The following is an 8,022-nucleotide window of genomic DNA, read 5'->3' on the forward strand; positions in this document are numbered from 1 at the left end:
TACAGGATGGCAGCAGGCAGCTCTTGTGTCTAAGTTATCCAGGCAGTGAGTGCTGCTGTTTGGGTTACAGCAGCATCCAATGGCACTAGACAGTGCTAATCGCCAGAGGGTCCTGCAAGGCATGAGGCCAAGGTCTCAGCATTTGGTGCATGCTGGTTGCTGAGTGCCTTGGCAGTCTGGCCCCTAAGATCAGGTCCCAGGTTTTTTGTTGTAAATTTTGTCGGAGAGGTCTTGGAGCTCAAATCCCTCTCAGTCTCGGTTGCCCCTAGCCAAAAGGCCAAAGGAGCAAGCTAGGGAGAAATCCCCCATCTCCATAAAGTGTGTAGCCGAGATCCTCCCATTGGGATGCTATAGTAGACTCTCATAGGGCGGCCTGCCTGCAGCGCACTGGACAAGTCTCCACCCTTGACTACACAATGCCATTTAAAGTGATCTAGGCCTGGCAATCATGGTATCTCCCCTGCCGCAGGGAAAACACTTGATCTGGGCCAACAAGGGCAGGTCATCAGAGCTGTGCGAAGCAGGGGCGTCTGGTGCAGGGACTGAGGCTGCAGCAGGGCTAGCTGGGGAGACGGCACTATGCATCCACAGTGAGTGGGGCAGAGGTCCCTGTCTCCACGCAGTCTGGGAGCTGCAGCTCCCTGGCTACCAGAGCCTCCAGTGGCAGCTCCCCGGGGTTAGAGAAGCACCCATGTGAAATTGCAGGGGTGGGAGCCTTCCACGTCCCGCAGCTGAAACACAGCAGAGGGGACAGGGTGGGAACTGGTTCCCTTGGGGATCAGTGCTGGGATGCAATATAAAGTCTATTCTCTGAAGGGCCCCAGCTGGGACCTGCTCTGTTTGCTACTGAATTATTATTGCTGTGGCCTGACTCCCAGTCTTTGGCCTTGTTCAAGTTACACACATCCGAGCGGACGCCAATAGTAGCGTGGCTCCTTTTCTTCCCCATCCATCCAGGAACATCAGAGCTTGACAAGCATGAACAGATTGTGCTTCACACCCCTCTGGTGCAGGTAATGGATGCCAGGTCCACAGAGATCGTTCTGCCTGCTGCTGTGCATGCATGCAACTCGTGCTGAAATGCCCAGCAATGCCGGGCACAGTGAAGTGAAGTGGAAGAAGTGCCCAGGGAAGTTGGGCAGCAGGAGGTAACTACCTGACCTGACAGTTGGCCAGACACCAAGGCTGAAACCCCTACAAAAAATAAGTACAGCCTTGGCATGAAGACAAAGGCAAGCAACTGGCCTTCAGCTTCTGTCCAGGGGAGAGGTGGGGGAGTGTGGGGAAAAAGTGCAGGCTGCGATTACATGATGGGCTGGAGCAGCATGCCTGAAAAAAAGATTGTGCCAACTTTTCTTTGCCAACCCAGAGTGGTTGTTTTATTTTTTCTCACAGTTTGGAGGGAAAGGATTTTTTTTCACAGTTATTTTTGATGCAAAAATCTGGGTTTTGATAAAAAGCACTTACAAAACAGTGAAGTGTGGTATTTCTATCAAAATGATTGTGGGGTGCAGGGAATCTTTGGTGAAAAGGGTTTATGTTTTTGCTTTCATTGACACTCTCTACAGTAGAAAAGACCTCCCTCTCCTCCCATCTTGAGAAGCTGCTGCCAAGCGGTGTCTTGGCGTGTTCAGAGCCCCGTGGATTTGGCCGCTCTGCCTGCACTCCGGCCCCACTCTGCGTGCGTGGGGAGTGGGGTGGGGGTCCTGCTCGCTTGGCTGCAGCTCTCCTTCCTTCTGAGTGTGGACAGTGCCGGCAGAGCCCCCCCGCATGGGTCATTATTTCCCTCTGCACAGCAAACAATTATCTTTTGGCTGCTGTGGCTCTGAGCAAACATTTGCCCTGAAAGGAATAATAATGCTGGAGTGGCCACAGGCAGCTCTGCCGGCAAAAATAGCCCCCAGCCCAGCAGTGGGAGCCTGGGGAGGCTGTGTCAGGCTGCAGCAAGTGAAGTGGGTCTGTGATTCATGGAGGGGAAGCTGGCAGCTTTCCACCGTGTCTGGAGTTGGGAAGAAAGGAGCCCAGTGTGCGAGGGGAATTTGGGAACAATTGCCGCTGTTCACTCCTGGCCGGAGGAGCGGGTCCTGGCCAGAGCCCAGCACCGTGTGTTCCCTGCAGGGCAAGAGGGCATGGTTCTGGGGTCCCGTGCTGGGCCAGGGGGGCATCCCCCCACTAAGCAAAGGGCAAGGCAGCTCCAGACACCAGCAGTGACCCCAGGGACCCATTCCCTTATGTGGCTGCCCTGCCCACGAACCTGCCTCTCCCTCCCCACCAGGCAGGACAAGATTATCCTTCCAGCCAAGCTAATGAACTCATTCACCAGCTGATGCTGACTGCTCTGAGCCAGCTGCCCTCCCCAGGGGACTGGGGCCAGCTGAGGCTCAAGGCCACGTGGGTGTGGGAGCTGTGTGTAGGGAGGAGGGCAGGATCTGTTCATGCCCCTCGCCTAATAATCCCTCAGAGACCCTGTCGCACTTCCATCTCCTCCAGCACCACTGTGCCCCTGTTGACTGAGGCCCTGGTAGAGCAGCCATCGGTCCCCTGCAGCATTCATGACTCCCACAGGGCATAAAGGGAGTGCAACCTGATGACCCTCCCTTCAGGTTGCAGACCATCTGACATGGGGCAGGGACGGCATCTCCTTCGGGCAGACCCCCATGTGCCAGCGCCTTGAGGCCTGAATAGGACAGGCACGAGGAGAAGCCCCTAGCCTAGCACCTTCGTATCCCCTACCCCCTGGGCTGCAGCACTGGAGTCTCCGCTCCCTGCCATGAGCGTTGGCCGTGGCCGGACAGCAGGCTGGGAGGAAGCCTGCTACTTTTCCTGAGGGCCGCTCTGCTGTGCTCCCGGCTGGAAATGGATTTCACAGGCCGTGCATTAATGGGATTTATGGAAGGTCACGCACAAGCCACTGGCATTCCAGCAAGGGTCTCGGTGGACCCCGCACACTCAGGCGGGGGCTTCTGCCCACAAGAGATGCGGCTCCGCTCTGGGGCTGCAGGCAGGAGGGGTGATTGATGGGGGACAGTCACTGTGCAGGATCTTACGTTTCGTTTGACTCCGCTTCCAGCTGCTGTGCTCTGCTCTCCCCGATACAGCTCCCTTGGAGGAGCCTGCTGCCCCACGGACTCACCCCATGCAGCCAGGCAGGGCCACTGAATTTAATGCCCCTCCTTTGCACTCGGGCAACTGGAAGGAGGTGGGATGCCCTGGGGCCTCCAAAGCGAGTGCCCTTGGCTCTGCAGCAAGCGTTGCTCTGGTGCTGCAGATGTCTTTGCTTCCACCGGGATTTTGACATGCACAATTACAGGGCCGCGGTTGCCTCAGGTGTGACTGTGACCTGTGCCACACCTGGCACAGAGGCTGGGAGCCCGCTGTGCCCAAGGCAGAGCTGAACCATGAAGAAAAGGCTGGAAGACTGCTGTGTGGCATAGGACGAGCAGTAACAGCACTGCCATGCCTTCATCTGAGCAGGCCAGGGTCCCAACTGGGACAGCGGCACTCTCTTCCCAATGGTCCATCCCAAGCAAGGATGCTGTGTGGCCCAGCTGGCTGGCCGGGCATGGTGGTGCCATCTCCTCTCTACCTGATCTCTGCGTAAGTCTAAGATCTTGGTCTGCCCCACTGCCTGGCACCTTCTCTGGCACCAGGTATGTTAGGAACGGAGCTGGGCATGCCCAGGCTTGATGATCCCCCAGGGGCCGAGCTCCACGTGCCCCGTGCCCCCTGCTGCAACCCTTGCTCTTTTCCAGCAAGAGAATCCAGCGCTCCAGCTGCTTCACAACAATTCCTGTGGTTTCCATGAGAAATGGCCCCTCCACTCCTGGCATGCTCACGCAGTCAGTTTGGGATGACGAAACAGGCCAGACCCAGCCAAAACCTGCTTCAGCTACCGGCGCTCTTTGAAGTGGAGCAGCAGATTCCTGGTGAAGTCTGCAGGGACCTGCCTTGCTTACCTGGTCAGCCCCTGTCAGCCCTTTGCCAGGGCTTTGTCATCATTTCTGCAAAACACAGCGAATGCAGGAGAGTGACTGGTGCCCCGGGAGGGCAGAGAGGCGGCACATCAGCTGGCAGTGTCAGCAGAAGGCCAAAAAGCTTTTGCTGCGGCATCACCTTGCTTGGTGATCTTGTCAGAGCTGACAGTGGAGGCCAGGCAGGGGCTTGCACCAGGTCTCATCATGCATCACGTCAGGGCAGCAGCCTGCTAGGCTGGGTTTTGGGCGGGGGGAAGTGAGAGCACTGACATCATATCCCCCAGCACCTCTGATTTAACTGAGAATAACAATGAGTCTTTCGCACTTACAGCTGTGGAGAGAACTCGGAAAATCAGGATTAAGAGTCGCCAGGGCAGAGACGTCTCCCTGCCTCTGCACCAGGCTTAGACTAAGAGCTCAGAGGCGAGCTGCCCCAGGGATGGGCACCTCTGTGGGCAGTGAGCACAGAGGCCTTCAGGCTTGGGTTTAATCTTTGTCTTAGCTCAAGCTGCATGCTTAGCATGAATTGTGGTCGAGACTTGCATCTGGTGAAAAGGAGCAGATGGAAAAATACTGTCCCTGACTTCAATGGGGAAGTTGGCTAACTAAATTAAATAAATATAGCCTGGACAAAAGGGGAACAGGCAGAGCAAAACCTACCCCCACCTAAGAATGAAAAGCTTACCTCAAAATAAAAAAGTCCAGTGAAAGGGAACCATCTTTGGCAAACAGAAATGAGGTTTTTAATACGCGTTAGAAGAAAGGCTTACGCTAATTTTCTGTATTAACAAATACACTGGACGCAATGCCACATCCGCATTTGCTGCTTCCCTGCCCTCAGTGCATGCAGGGGAGTGGAGGGGCTGTCTCACGCCTGCCCAATCTAGTGTGCACTGTGCACGGATGGTGCTTGGGAAAGGATGGCTAGATGCTGGTGGTAGCATTCCCTGCACGTGCCTGCTGCATGGCTGACCATGAGGAAACAAGCCACAGAGGAGCCCAGAGTCTGGCCCCGGCATGTTGGTAAAGGAGCTACTGCATATGGGTGTCCCTCTGCTAGGCTGCATGGATCTGCAGCCACCTGCCGCTCAGAGGGGTAGGGGGAGGTGCTCTTTGCAGGTGCCCTTGGCCTTGTGAGACCTCCCCCAGCAGGTTTCTGGGGCAGGGCATGCCAAGGGAGGAGGACATGTATAGGTGATTTATGCCAAAGGGCAGGAAATGCATTGTTCCCCACCCCCCACACACCCCGGAGGATACGCATTTGGAGCGAGGCACCTAATTATATGGAGTGTTCTGCACTATAATTTAAGATGAACTCAACAGACACATTTAATTTGCGGTGTGAGACGGATTTAACTTAAGTCGAGAGCGCTGGGAGCCTGCCAGCCAAGCCCCCCGTGTTGTCTCCAGCGTCTGGGTGCAGGGATGAGTTGTTTGCAGTGCGATAGCAGCTGGCATGAGCAGGCAGTGGGAGAGGGAGGTCAATTAAACCCACAGCCACGAATGGGCACAGTCTGAGAGAGGGGCCAGGCCTTGGCGAAACCACACTGGCATCCAGCGAGGACTGGCAGAGGCTAATCTGCAAGCCCTGGCAACAGAGAACGAGCCATGCAGCAGAAATCCATTCTGGGCTAAGAGCAGGAGCTCAGCTGCTTGCTTCTGCTTTTTTCCCAGCGTGGAATAAATTGGTGCTGAGCAAACAGCTGGCAGAGAACGGACTGTTAGTTGCCCCAGGTACCCGGGCAGTGAAAAACCCAGGCAGCGCTGCCTCCTGCTGCCCGGCTTGGCAATGTCCCTGCAACCTCCCATCCCAGGGAGCTCTGTGCCAGACCTCTGCCGCACGCAGGCTGCTGTGGGGAAATCACAGGCCGAATGAATGGAGGGAAGGGATCTCTCTCTTGCAGCTCAGGTGTCTGTCACAAGTGTGCAGATGTTTGCCTGGCTGCTTTGTGGCAGGTTGTACAGGCAGGTTAGCTGCTTAGGAGCGCGCAGAAGGGTGGGGAGAGAGGACAGGGAATGGGGCTGAGGCTATGCTCCATAAATCATTGGCATGTCCTGCTCAACATGGTAGGTGCTGTTCCTCTCCCTGTTTTGCCTCTGCAAGCCCCTCTTTCCCCCCAGCCCAATCCCTCCCCTCCCCTGAGAAGGGGCACCGGCCCCCGCCACGGCCACATCCTCTGCAGGATCACTGTGCTCAGAGCTTCCCTTTGCTCAGTAGGGCATGCTGGCTGCGTTCCCGTTTGCAGGGACCAGCCATGTGCTCCCCTTCCCCGCGGGCAAGTGGCACCATGACAGGACAGATGTCTGTGACCCATTTGGTCTGGACAGCTCTCCCGGTGGGAAGCACATGCTGCTCTTCTCTCTCTAAACACTCAGCTCTCCCGCTGGGTCTGCCCCAGCTCCCAGGCTGCGCTGCCAGCCCAGCAGGCCCCTGGGCAGGCGTTGGGTCCTGTTCTCACAGGCCATGCCAGCCGGGCTGCCCATGCTGCTGCCCCTGTTTACACCTAATGCTGGAGCTGGGCCACACGGGAGACCCAGGCAGAGCCCCTGCTTCTGCGTTGGCCCTGAAGATGCCCCCGCAGGCTCCTGTGAGGTCCCCTGTGCTGCTAGGATCCAGGTTGGGTCTCCCTGGCTGGATCTGTCCCCAAAACTTAGCAAGGCGTTGAGCAAAAGTCCTCGGGGAGCAGAGGAAATGAAGCCTAAACCACAGGAAAAATGACAATTCCCAGGGAAGGGGAGGCTGCGGCATGCCTGCCTTCTGGGAAGAGGCGTTAATAGAGCAGCAGCAGGTTTGGCAAACCTGCTCCTCACATGAATGAGTTTGCGGCATTTTCAGACATCTGAGCACAAGCGCATGCATTATTTCCAAGGCACAAGCAAACCTCTCCTCCACGTCACCCCACCCCTCGGTTCCCCGAGGAACGGCTTTGATGTTGTTGTTCCCGCCGTGTCATGGGAAGCAAGGGAGAAGGTGGTGTGGTTAGCGGGGCGTTTGCAGCTGGTCAAACTCCCAAAGGAAGAGCTGGGGTCGGGGAGGCATTTTGGAAGCAAATGTCCAAGGGGAGTTGACTTTCCCCAGGAAGCCAGCGGGGATCAATGCAGAGGACTGCAAATCACCAAAGATTAGCAAAAAGAGACAGAATCCATCCCCTGCCCCCAGGGGCCCAGGCAGGGACAAGGCAGGGCAAAGCTGAATGATCCCAAAAACACAGGCCTGGATTTTGCTGTCTTAAAAGTACAGGCTGCCCATCCCACGGCATATTACGTTACATATTTTTTTTTTTTCTGTGGTGCTCTGGGAGGACCTGGTGAGGCACAAGCCTTGTTTCCATGGTCTATTATAGCCTGAGCAGGGGGATCATGTTACTGCCTGGTAAAAGGACCTGAGATTGCTTCTGCGGAAAAGCAGCAGTGGGATCTCGGGGAAATGAAATACTGGGAAGGATTTAGACCACGTGCCTGCTTCCCTGCGCCATGGCAGGTTAGGAGCCAGTGCCGTTACACCAGTCTACACAGCGTCCTGGGCACGAGTCAGGACAAGGAGAATCGGGCCCTGTGCTATTCTCAGCATAGTCACCGTGAAGCTTTGCTTTCCCTGCTGCAAGAGGGGATATAGCAGCTCAGGTGGTGCTCCCTCTCCAAGGAAATGGCCAGGAGGGTTCAAAGGAGGATCCTCCGGATGCACTGTGGTGACTCATTAATGCCAGTACTCGGCCGTGTCCTGCATCAGAGACACGACTGAGCATAGCGATCCCTCGCGCAGCAGCTCAGCCTTTCCCGTCCATCACGTGTGCTTGCACTGAACGGGCAGGGGACCCTTCCTGTGTGTCCCCCGGTTAGAACAGGCGTGGAGGCCTCTCTGGGACCATCGGCACCCACTTTTGACAAGTGCTAACAGTGCAGCTGGTCATCTGAGTGGCTAAACTGCCTATTTTGGGCCCACTGTACTGGTTGCTGGAATGAATTGCCATGTTCCTGGGCAAAAACAGGCCAATCGCTGCCACGGTGGTAGAGTTTGGCAGCTCTCCGTTGCTGAGAAGACCTTGGC

The 8,022-nt window shown here is 56.2% G+C and overlaps 1 long non-coding RNA gene across 1 annotated transcript in view; it reads right to left on the reverse strand.

The window, feature by feature from the left end:
• LOC112550216 overlaps nucleotides 1–8,022 on the reverse strand; it is a 23,158-nt gene that overhangs the window by 13,859 nt on the left and 1,277 nt on the right. The window lies entirely within an intron of this gene.

This window comes from Alligator sinensis, unplaced genomic scaffold (assembly GCF_000455745.1).
Source record: "Alligator sinensis unplaced genomic scaffold, ASM45574v1 scaffold98_1, whole genome shotgun sequence".
Classification (NCBI taxonomy): Eukaryota; Metazoa; Chordata; order Crocodylia; family Alligatoridae; genus Alligator; species Alligator sinensis.